The sequence below is a fragment of the Microchirus variegatus genome (genome assembly GCF_963457635.1).
Source record: "Microchirus variegatus genome assembly, chromosome: 9".
NCBI classification, from domain to species: Eukaryota; Metazoa; Chordata; class Actinopteri; order Pleuronectiformes; family Soleidae; genus Microchirus; species Microchirus variegatus.
In genome coordinates, this window is record NC_139810.1 from 19,589,249 (window position 1) to 19,602,546 (window position 13,298).

General features: G+C 40.8%; 1 protein-coding gene across 1 annotated transcript in view; it reads right to left on the reverse strand.

Moving 5' to 3' along the window:
- The window catches only part of casz1 (castor zinc finger 1), a 132,274-nt gene that overhangs the window by 83,810 nt on the left and 35,166 nt on the right, over positions 1 to 13,298 (reverse strand). The window contains exon 2 of the mRNA XM_083895364.1: positions 5,036 to 5,083. The gene's annotated coding sequence lies outside the window, so the exon portion shown is untranslated. The remainder of the gene's footprint in view (positions 1 to 5,035; positions 5,084 to 13,298) is intronic.

Consider the following 13,298-nt stretch of genomic DNA (forward strand, 5'->3'; position numbering starts at 1 on the left):
ACTAGTGACACATTCTAATCCGATAACACGTTTAGTATTAAAATGTAAATACAACACAATACATATTTGACAACATTTAGAAGAAGCTGAGCATCCTTTACTGTAGATCGCTACCGCATATTAGGCTACCTACCTAGTTTTATTAACTGTAGCACAGAAACAGTTAATCAAAAAATAACAATAACACAGTACACATATACATATAACAACGGCAGTATTTATTAAAGTTCGGAGAACAAAATCAGCTGAGGCAATAATTGGCAGATGCTGATTTTTAAAATTGGCAAAATACCTGTTTGGTACAACTAACCCATTCCTATCACTCCATTAGTGAACATAATATTCCTGCCAGAATCTGGGTTCTTGGTTACAACTGCATTTGCTATATGGGGATTTACCAGTGTTGGAGGAATATACCATTTCCAGTGACTCTAAAGAATAACGTCTGTGCTGTAATGGACAGTTTTTGCGTCGATAAATGTACAAATCACAGCTAATATCCACAGCCGTTTATGGTTTCAGACCAGTGGATATATGACTATCAAATTTAAAAAAAAACATGTGAAATGTGCATTAGCTTCTTCCACATCATTCAATTGGACACAGAATCTTTGACGTAGTTTGCCATCACAGCATAAATTAAAAGCAGCAGATAGAAGAAGAAAGTTTCTTAAAGCTCAAAAGTCTCAACCTGTCCAAGTCCTTGGATGGAAAAGAATATGATGCTCCATCTTTCAAAGATGTACTTTTCCTAAAGCATTGTTGATTGCCCTATGTCCATTACTTGGAAGGATTATGATAATATTCCACATTGTGCTCGGCGTGATGCACAGGAAATTCAATACTCAAAAGGTTAATGCAATCAATTAGGATGACAAAGGAGTAAAGTAAAACCCTCCTGCTCGTGGAAAAAAAGAGACAGGAGAGGAGAGGGGAGAAAAGGTATTGAAAGCTTGAATGGATCCACGGAGAGAAAAGAGGCACTTGAAACAACAGAAAAATGGCATTTATTCAGTATCATCCAGGGCCAACTAAATGAAAACACACAGAGTGTTTACACAAACAAAGAAAAAAAATAGCTCTTACATAGCGGATCGCATCATCCAGCACTCAACCAGTTGTAATTGAACAATACGGTAGCAATATTTGAGTTTGAGGGTAATAAGATACCAATGCCAAGGAAAAAGTGCCCAGCACTAGAGGCTTGAGCATCGATTCATAATGCTCATAATGTTCTATGGACTTTTTCCCTCTTCCGAGTCAAGTTTTGTCTCATCTCTTCATTCCCACGTGTATTGTTGCACACGGTGAATATTAACAGCACACAACTGTTGTGTACGGGAGAGATATCTATTGTTATTTAGATAGATGTTACAATGCTATACAACACAAAGGAGTCTCATCATTGCAGATAAATGGATAAACTTGGATGGCGGCATTGAGCTCTACAAACCATTGTAATAATCCATATTACCTTTTCAGGCTCAGTCTGTCAAAATGGTGATGTATTAATCACATTTCAGCAATCCTCCGTGGCTAATGATAATGTTATGAGAGTCTGGGTGGCAATATTTCGCTAACGTCTGCAACGCCTATTTTCTGCTGATAAGTTGTGCAAGGAGAAAAGCCTAAAACCTTGTAATCCACTTAGGTAAGGCAGCAGACTTACCTACTTCTGCAAACACACACATCCTCACAAATCTACGGCACCTTCGCATTCTTTAAGACTGCCAAGCTTGAAAAAAACATCACGACAGAGCCTTTGGTCCCACTTTGTTTTGTACCAAATGTAGACATACTTCACATTTCAAATCGTTGCACAAGTCGGCGTGCTGTGCGTGAACTGCCTATTAGTAAGTCTCACTCTAAAAGCAGCAAATAACCTGAAAACTGAGGACCTCGATATAGCCTCCAACTTAACATATTCTGCAACACATCTTCAGCAATTTGTCATTTGGTTCTTAAGTGGAGAGAATTCTTAAAAAGCAACAAAGAAAGTGTTAGAGCTTAAACATTGATTTTCTGCCAGCCTCTCTACGCTACACCAGTTTTATTCTACATTTCATTCATTCATTCAGCTCCACTACAAATAAAGTGATACGTTGACAACAGGCACAAAGGCTGGGGATAGGCGGTAACCAGGGCTTTGTTTTCTGGCCATAAGAATTCCACTTTTTTTTCAAGGCCCACAACTGCTGTAATTTGACCTACATCACATTTTTCTGTTTGGGCATTTTTGGGTCTAGCAGCCACGTCACAGAAAACAATGGACCAAAATGGGCTTTGAAGTCGGCGCTGAATGAAAACCGAGGGGCTGACACATGAAATGCCCTCACAGCTGGGCTGCCCCCAGTCAAAAGAAAAACAAATACTTTGAATGAGAGGGGGACACGCCGCTCCTGTCTGAGCTTCCTAAGGCCCTGAGCCGCCATCGGGAGGTGGGCTTTCACGATATGCCCGTAATGATGGATGGATTGGGAGGAAAGTCTATTCACATGGAGATGTTACATCATAAATATTTACACAGGGCTGCCGTTTCCATGTAGCCTTTGCTTGTTTTGTCACAATGAAGAAAAAAAAAATTGAAAGAAGGAAAAGTATTGGAGAGCATAAAGTGTGAAAAGGCGGCTTCTTATTTTTTTGTTGTTATACCGAGTGATCCAGTATAACACTAAATTTAGTTTCATGAGTTGTTGCTCTTTTTTTTCCCTTGCTGAGACAAATTATCCCTCCTAAGGCCAACTGTGAGCTTTATTTACCTCTGTCCATGACTCCAGTTTATTAGAGTATTAGTACCCTCCTACACACATACCCTGAAAAGCCAACAAAACACTAAACAAAATGATCCGGAATCTCAATTATCAGCCATTATGAAACCAATTTCCTCTGTTTCCACAGAGGACTGCGGGTTGAAAAGAATCTCAACAGAGGCCAAAATTACAAAACACAAATTATACAGTGATTCTTCACAAAGCGTCACTTCACTTAACAGTCACTCCAAATCTGCCTGATCTTTCACTGAGACCAAAAAGAATTAATATGGATACACAATTCTTGTTGGTAAGCAGCCCCTACAAATTTCTGCTCAGTGAGCTCAATTAAAAGCCTTGAAATCCCCTGAGATTTTTTCCTGGAACCAATGAAAACAAATTTGGCAGTTTAATTTTCCTCCCACTATCGAAGAGAGGAACTTCGCTCAAGGAGCGTTCCCCTCGCAGAGGTCTGCGGGGGCCACAAAGAGAGCAGGATATCATGCCAGCCCAGCGTTGAAGCCAGCTGGCCTTTATGATTAGCTGCATTAACATACATCAAAAGCCAATTAAACTAACTATACTCAGTTATGTTGTTCTTATGTGGCTACACAGGGGAAGACTTAAGTTAGGATATGTGGTCTGCACTACATTGGACTCGTACTTAACTCTGTGTCACAGAACTTCCAATGCAACCAGTTTAAAATGGTTTGTGTTTGTGTGTACTGTTTGTGAGGACCAACAAATGAGGGTTGAGATCTGGTTGTAGAGTTAGGGTCAGAATTAGGTTTATATGAGGGTGAAAATAAGAGTTATAGGCATTTATTTGTGATGGTTGGGTTAGGGTAAGGGGATAGACACAGAATGCGATACAAGAACCTGTGTGCATGTGTTATGTGCTCTTTGGGGAATTGTGGCTACACTGGATCGGCTCTCCAGGTCGCATCTCCTGTTGCTTTTACTCATTGCGTCGGTGAGGTTATCTACGGATAGTGTCATCATCATGTCGTAGGGAGGTACACTGGTCACGTATCCGAGGCTCTGATTGATGCAAGGAGTGTGTCTTCTCTCTGGTGTGTGAGTGACACCGGCAGAAACAAAGGAGTGTGATGTCGCCCTCCGCCTCAATTCACGGCCACGCCGCCCCCCCGGTGATAGCGAGGGTCTCTGATTTGACACGAGACAGCCCATGGTGTCACTTCTAAATGTTTGGATCTCTCTTGACTGGGGAGGCCAGGGGCAAGGGTTTGTTGTATGCCTCCTCCTGACAGACTCACATCAGCTACATCAGCATTGTGCTCATACCAGCTAACATCATTAGCACAGAAGGTTTAATCTCAGGAAGAGAGAGAGAGAGAGGGGGGGGGGGGGAAGCAACCTAGTTTCTTCAAGTCACAAGTCATTAGTGTCCTCTCGAGAGTCAAATTGTGGAGAGGCAGATTTTTTTTTTTTTTTATCAGCAACAAAAGGTTTATACTCTTGTTAATTTGGTGGATGTCATCTGTACTTAGATGTCTGTGTCTAATGTCTGCTAAAGTAATAAATGTCATATTGTAGAAAAACTATATTATTTTGTCAAGATGACAGTGTGGGATGTTGTGGCCACAACAACATCGAGATATAAAGCAGGCGTAAAAGAGCGTTGAGGTATAATTGACAGAATGTTATCTGTGGGGGGGGAAGAAAAATTATGAGGCAACATGGTGATAATATATGTACAGTATATATTTTATCACCGTCAGTGTTAAGCATAACATTTCTTAATTGATTGTTTTTCCATCAAGTCGGCCTGTGTTCATTTGTGTATTCAAAGTACTGCAAGTGAGCGAAAGCGCTGCTCAGCAGCCGTATACGTCAGGAAAGTAATAAACCTGTTTTTCTGTGTCAAAAGCACCTTATTGTACTTGTAGTCTTGAGTTGCTGCAGCTTAGTGGGGTTTTAATACACAGTGTTTAGGGTGCTTTTCGCACACTGTATAGAGTTATCATACAACCAGAGGGAGAGAGGGAGCGAGCGGAGTGAGAGGATAGAGAGTGAAAGAGAGACAGAGAGAGAGGCCCTCTTTGGAAAACAGATACATCAGTGTGCCTGTATAGTGTACGACATTGCTGTGAGTTAATCAGTTGGAAAATAAAACGGTGGGATTCTAATAAGTCATTTGTCAATTTTTACAACCCCCAGACACATTGATCCATGGGGATTAATGAAGATGCCTGATATTGTTGTAGATATGAACAGGGGAGATGGTGGGGACAGTAATCAGTCATGTTGGGGATTTGTCCTACCTCGTTTTCTCTTCCTGGGGAGTCACTCCGCACAGGGGCTCACTTCATCTGAGAAAGAGAGCAAAGGAGAAACATTAAGACCCCCAGACACTGATTATTTCGTCGTATATATATGTATGCACGCTCTTGAGAAATCCATACATTTACCCAACTCATCTAATCTACAGTGGTTGACATGCATGTAGCAGGGCTCCAGATGACTCCAAAGGAGAGAAAAAAGCTATAGTTTTGTTAAGTCCCATCTGTTTGATTTTTACAATCTAAAAACAGCACAGATAACCAGGCTTCACAACATAGCTGGGGGGGAGGGGGGGAGGGCTGGTGATTGAGGGAGGAGACTATGGTTTGTAAAGCGCACTGAAGCGTGGCAAGCAGTTGTAGAGAACTGTTAACTATGTCTGTGCATTTTCAGCAGTTTGCCGGCAATAATTTACTTAGAGGCGGTAATGTTAAAGTGAGAGTTAGGTATTAGGATATTTTAATAGCAGCTTCTTCTAATAAAAGGACGACTCAACTCAGCCTTCCAGAATAAAGAGTAAAAACAAATCAGTGTTCTGTAAAACATCCGGGGAAAGCATACAATAATTTCCCAGGATCAAACTCTGTCAGATAAAGGACATAACTGCGGGGTCAAAGTAGGTAATGTGAAAGTTCCTTTTCCATACTGAGCAAAAAAAATTATATATATATCCATGGCAAAAATATCAACTTAGAGATTATACCTATATAACTTTCTCCTACAAAAGTGCCTGGTCTTATATGACACCCATTAACCCTGACATGGTGTTACATCAGGACATAAAGCAACTTTGGCAGAACCAGTTGAGTCACCTTTAAATCCTCTCAAAAGTTTCCTAACCTTGAGAGTCCATGCACCGGCGTAAAAAGTAATAATAATTCTAACCTGATCTTCCTACTTATTTTATATCTTCCCTCAGCAACCTAACTTCTTCTCAGCAACAGTGCAGTTATTAATTCATGAGGCACTAATTAGTTCTTTGTTTAATTTTGTGTTAAACAGACTGACCGGAATGATAACGACTCGCGCTGTAGCGCTTCGGTCCCATGCCACTCCTGTTTGCTACAACAAGGGAGCATCGTGCGACTAGCATGATGAACCCAATTCCCTTCTAAGTTGCACTTCATTAAGTCAAAATGTGACAAGGAGCTTAGAGGAAGAACTGGCAGATCTGATCATACATAACAATGCAGGCCCAGCAAGTTTGAGGGGGGGGTGTAGGGGTACCGGTGTGGGGGGGGGGGGTGGTTGGGGTCGGTGGATTCCAGCATGCATGTTGATAATTTTCTATTTTTAACCCGTGGGGGCTGTCTTTCATTTTCCTTTAATTGTTTTTGTTCAGAGCTGCAGTGTCCTCTTTTTAAATTGCAGCTCCTATCAACTCCCCTGATCAACCCCCTGTGCAACATTGCAGGCAGACAAGTAAACAACAGGGTTGCCCTTTTCCATGATGTAGTGCAGATGCTCCAGTAAAATGGGTGACACTTTCACACTACACAGAACACACACACACACACACACACATGCACACTATAGATGCCACTGAAAAGGCACGGTTGTGTGACATGTCACAAATGTCACGGTGACAATCAGAAAGAACTTGAAAAATAAGGTTTTTTGGCCTTGTAAGTAGAAAAACCTGCTGGGTGAAAACAGACAAACGTTCATTCATAACATAAGAATGCACCAAGGTGGTTCCATCTTTCCATATTTAACATACCGACTTATTCTTTTTGTCGAGTATGTAGTTAAGCAGTGAGAAACTGCCTGGATGCTTATAATTAGTTTAGGGGTAGGGTGAGGCAGTTCAGTGTTGTCCGCACCCATGGTTCTCAAACTGTGGTGTGTGTACCATCAGTGGTACATCACCTTTCTATATGGTGGAAAACAAGAAATGCTGTTCGTACCATGCTATGTGATCTGAGTGGAGCTGAGCTATTTTCTCAGATGGTACTTGGCATAAAAAGTTTGGTCTACTCAAATCCTCACTTACCTGACATGATTCCACTTGATATAACGCCACCCTCGACACAAAAGGTAAACCATTCAAAACACTCAGTCATTGACATCCACGAGGAGGAACGCACTTTTGTTCAAAAACTGTTCCTTTTCCTCGCTGCAATTCACCAGCTGACGAGCTCCGCTAAGATGTTTAGCCTCTGCGAGTATCTTCCCCAAAGGGGAGATATGATAAAATCAAAAGGCAGACAAGTAATTACACTGTATAATAGGCAAGATTGGCATTTTCAAAATCATTTTCATGTGGATGGAAATGACATTGCATAGACTATTCTGTATTCACTGGTGCAGATAAATAAACAAGGCATGGAGAAGAAGGGGGGCATACAGAACGCACAGTACAATGGCAAGCAGGTCAGTAATTAGAAACTCTGTTTGCACAGTAATAATTTTAATATATTCATCAGGAAACAGAGCATGCCTAGCATGATAAAATCCCATCAAGGAACATATCCTGGCTGCCTTAACCTTTTAAACAGACTGGCAGCACATTGTTGGGAACCTCAAAGAACTGATAAAATAAAACAAATAAAGATACTAAATACAGAGAAGAATTTAAAGTAATATCCCGCTATACTCATCCCTATGTTTTGAAATCCTCACCATTAAAATGTGTTGCTGCAAAATGACAATAACAATTTAATCAAATCAACCCTTTCTTACATAAAATATGTAATTCTTAATAATAGTGTTGTTGTTCCTATGATCTTCTGGAGCTTTTGACCTCTTTGTGTAAACAGGTAAAAGCCCTCCACACAGGCATCACGTTCAGCTTTGACTGCACGGGTATAAGGAGCAGCACATGCGTGTAACCTTGTTTGTTATTGAAGATGGCAGTGATGATGCTATGGAAATTATTGCAAATTGCTTAAAGGACTCCTGACAGGCAAAAACCTTGACCTCACAATGCCACTTCCCAAAGACAGAAGAATATGTAATTGTTAAGAGTAAATGTAGGTGGAGCACAAAGAGAATCATGACATGAACAACAATTTTACATTAGTAGAAATACACCGGAGCCATTTATGTGTAAAATACGACATACGCTCGACTGCATTCACAAGTCATAAACACAGTTCACGCAAATCAGACCAGTAAAGTTCTTTTAGATTTAAAGTTAGTGAACAAGTTGAGCTGATACACATCCCCCGGTAAATTATTACAAATTTAAATAACAGGAACAGGCACTCAGCTGAACAGAGCAGCTTAAAATAATAACCCTCTTCACTGTAATGACTGCCAATCTATTGTCCAAGTTTCCTGGTTTCATTTCCCACACATAAACTCAGAAACTTACAAGTTTACATGACCTCATTCAACATGAAACAACCTCCAATTACATGAAGTGGAAGCCGCAACGAGAATGCACTTCTCGCTGAATAGGTCTGTAGTTTGTGTCTTCGTTGTGAGGTTGTGAGCACACAACTGCAGTGAGAAACTGACCATTTACTCATGCATATTTGACAGCACCTATAGGCCCCTTTTTGTGTTGTCACTTCTGGCTCCTATTCTCCTTTTCCCCCAGGAGAGGACAGAGTCGGGGGGCTTGAGGGCCGCTACCTCCACAGTCCCGCTGTCCCCCTCCTCGCCTAATTTTTGTTGTCCAGCCCTTTGAAACTTCAATCTCGTGAGGAACCAAAGAATGGTGATCCATGTGCAACAAGCACCGGTGCCATGGAAACCCCCGGTTTCCCCCCAAAATATTCCTTTTTATCCCTTTTGAAGACCTGTCAGCGGGCAGAGCAGGCATCACACGACCCCAGGCCTGGACCATGACAAAGCTCATTTTCTGCCTCCTCCTTGATTGATTAAAAAGGACTTTTTAGCAAAACCATGTTAAAGGACACAAAAAGTGACACACAGAAGAAAAGGCCATTGGGCATGGCCCAATCAGACGGGTTCCCTGGTAATAGCTCATAGAAAAAGATTATAATCGGCACAAAGGCAGGGTCAGGCCAAGCATGAAACCTGACAACAATAAAGATCATGATAAGGATAGAAAAGGTTTAGGATTTGGTCAGTCACTTACACCAAATTATAAATGGCACATCTTTATTTACATTAATTGTAAGTAAAATCTGCAGTTTTAGCCATTGTTTTTGTTGAGCCATATCTTCAGAGTAAACTTTTCTCGTCAAACAACTGAAAACTGGATATGTAATTACCACTAAAGTCTCAGTGAACCTGAAAATACTGACTTCCTCTTTGATTAACTACGTTGCGCCCAGCCGCTACAAATGGCAGTGCATTACCCGAGTATATTCACACTGCAGCACAATAATGGGTGAGTACAAATGCTTTTTGCATTAGGTGCCTGCCTCACCTCTGAGAAAAAAAATGATACGTGCATTGTTGTGGTTCATATGTGATATGAGATCAATATTCCATGCATCGGACATTTTACTCCACCAGTTGACCTAAGTGACAGAGCATTTAAAGCAGAGAGACTGGCTCAGCTGCTGTGTACAGCACCAAAGGGAGACCACATTATTAATTCATCTCAAAAGCACAGGTCGATACGAGAGGCCGATTGCTTACATGTTGTTGTTTTTGGCAGTTTTTGTGTCATATACAGTATCTTCACTGTATATGACAATGCAAACCTCCAGCCTTCTCCTGTAATTCGATAGTTGAAATGAGGCTGTCAAACCGGATAAATTAGCCGTGCTACTCGAAAAAAGTGCCGTCGTCTCATGGTATAGATATGACAAACAGAGAGATTTATACCGGCTGAAAAGAGAGAACAGTGCTTCTGTCCCCTTTGTTTCTGTCTGGAGATATGGAGGAGATATTTACCAAGACAATAAGGAGGGGTGGGGGGTGCAGAGAGGAGGAGAGGCATTAGGAGCGTCCACACATGAGCAATTAGTATTCCAGATCCTGATGGTTCTAAACACAAAAAGGCCTCACCAAATCCCCACGGCGGAGGTGTCAGACGGAAAATGACGAAAATCTGCTCCTTGACAGGGAGTCATTTATATTTTAGCTTCGTTCCATTATCTTAACGAATCCATCATCAGGCAATGCAATATTAACAGCAGAAAATCAACTCATTAGATCCAGGGGGATTTAATCAAGATTGCAATCATGTATGGGGTTCCTGGAGAGTTGGCTTCTTCCTTTTTTTTTTTCTTTTTGGTCCTTTCCACGTAATTGCTGCATCTCAGATCTTAATAAATTATTCTCGATCTGAGATTGATGCCTTTTTTTTTCCCTCGCCTCTCACGCCATGCACTCACTGTCTCCAACTATAATATTTACCATAAACATTATTATGTCATGGGCACACAGTTTAAAATGGCCTTTAGCTAACTCGCAGAAGTAATTGGCTTCTCCGTTTCTCTCTCGTTTCCTTGCTAATTGCCCAGTGATATTGCCAACAGTTCACTCAGAATGAAAGAAAAGGCCTCTTTTGCACATGCTAGGATGTGTTGTTAGGGTTTTTTTCCACCTTTATGTGGACACAGAAAGAATTTCCTGTGTTTGATACAGCTTAAGAAGACACACAGGCAGATGAAAGAATATTCCACTTTTGATATGTAAAACTTTACGCGAAACCCCCACATCACAGAAAAATAAATAGAAGGGGCTCATATTTCAGGTGGTGATATTTTTCTCTTGGTCCTCAGAAAGAGATGCATTGGGCAGATCACTGCAATAGAACGAGTCAAAATCAACAAAAACTCAGCTGTAAGACCATGTCTACATGAGCCTATCACTTCACACACTTACAGTACAAAGTTACTATAAGAAAGAAAAAAATGTATTTAATAAAAGATTTTCAGCACCATAACGAGAGACAAACATGTTACATTGCTTGAACTAAGTGTCGAAAGAGATCATGCCATCGTGTTGCTATTGGTCCATCAGAGTATCACTGACATGGGCAGTAAACACAACCTTTGTAAACAAATTCTACTCTCTCCAAATGTGCATGGTACCAAAACTAAAAATATCATATGACGGGGGCCGAGGGGTGAAAACAAGTCATCCACTTGCACTCCATAACATGTTCATACCTTATCAAACCATACACTTTAGATTTTAAGAGACCAATAGCTCATGTTTATTACATTATTTCTAAGTTATTTGTTATATGGTGATCATTATTCTATATTTAATTCTTTCTTCACCTGTGTTCGAACTGTTGCACATGACCATGCTGTGTTGGATTAGCGATGATTAATGAGACAGAAAGAACCATCCTTACAGACTACTAGACTAAAGTCACACATACATGTTAGGTTTTTGTCCATGAAGCAGTTATGACATCAACGTTAATGAACACAAATAACTTGCCTTGAAACCAGAAAACTGATACTCTTATGACGTCATCTCATACTCACAGCTTGGTGCTGTGAACAAGAGGTTTTCCCAGTAACACTCATTTGTACCCGCGATATTTGGATATGAAACATACACGTTTCCTGATACCTTCTTCACAAACGTATCAATGTGGCAGCAGAAATGTGGTTTTAAAAAAAAAAAACACTTTAACTGCCAATTTTATAAAGATTGTTTAGTTCTACTTTGTGCAGCTCCTTTAATTGAAACACCAGTGTCTGCACCTATCTCTGATGGGTCTGACAATGCGACTTCTTCCCCTCGCAGACGAGATTAACTCCTAATATGTTCAACATGATCCAAAAGTGTAAAAACTGTCAAAGAGACCTTTAATCTGCCTATGGAACAAAGCCTTTTGTACATGGACTAACCTGACCTTGTCACTGAGAGTTTAACTTGCTGCCTGTTAGGCAATATAAAGCCCTTGCTGGCCCCTCCCCTCCACTCCCGCCCTTTAAGTCTTCTTCCTTCTCTCACAGTTCTCTCTTCTCTCTCCCTGCACATAGTATTTTTTTTATATTTTTTATTTATTTTTGGCAGTAAATGCTGTGTTAATCCCCCGTTTCTCTGACACGGCCAACAGAAAATCCAAGCCCTCTGTAAACCAATCCCAGAGTTTTTTATCGTGATTTATTAGATTACAAATCCCAGGTCCCTGAACCCATGCTGCACATACTAATCCTAATCGGAATAGACAAGTATTAGCCCACTTCACGGGGAGCGAAACAGCAGCGGTGGTGGCCAGCTTTCAGTAAGAGGGAAACTACAAGCTGATAGCCTTGACGAAACTTTTACGTTTGTTTTCCTTTTTTCTCCACTTACATTAGTGGAATGACTGTGTAATTAAATACATAAATCCTAACACACAAACCCTCAAAAGGCCTAAAACCACTGAACCCCGTCCAGTTTGGCTTTCTTTTCCCTGCACAATGAAGTTACTGAGCCAAGCCCAATCATTTGTATTTTTCTCAGATTTTTAACAGTGAGCAAGGCAAACATGAAAGTCCCATTGAAAACAACTGCAAGAATTAATTTTACATCTCAGTGAATTCAAGGCAGTGTTGTCAAATTAAATGCAACATCGCTATATAACTAATTTCCCTTGGTCCAGAGGCTGGTTAAAAAAAAAAAGAGTAGTAAATCACTTTTCATCTGTGATAATAAATTGCATATAATTAGTAAGGTCGCTCTACCCTGTTTGCCCTCTGTGGGCAAACGGAGGCCACTAAAATGTCAGAACCAGTCACAATGTTGTTGCTAACCTGAAACCAAAATGAAAGGACAGTCTCAGGCACATTGTAAATTGCTGGTCTCACACTGCTCTCAACCAATCCAGCCAATGTGAATGGCAATTGGGTTAGGCTGGATGGAGTCCATGTGACACATGAGGCCAGGGCTGGGGAACATTAAGAAGTGTCTGCTTGTACACTAATGCTGGTGGCAGCTGTTAGTCTGCCAAAAACTGCAGCAGCAGCAGCAGCAGCAAGGATATCCTGAAATACTATTGAAAACCGCTAAACCTCCTCCTCACTGATGTAAAGCTATACAGCTGCTTGGCGCCAGCACAATCACTGATCAATCTGTGGAAGTTAAAAATGGAGCCAGGTTCTTGGGACTAAATCTGACGCTTTTCAGCATATGAGGTCAAACCAGCGACCTCCCGATGAATGTTAAAGTTTAACAATGGAAATGTGTTGGGTTTTTTGGATTTTCTGTTGTTTTTTTTTTGCTGTATTTAAAAAAAAAATAAATAAAAAAAATGTCAGTACAGCAGCTGCAACAGATGAAGCATATGCTCGTGCACATGTGCGTCTGGTCATGTGTTCCTATTCCTGCACGAGTGTATGTAGATTTTCACGGCGTCACCACAGACACAGAGGC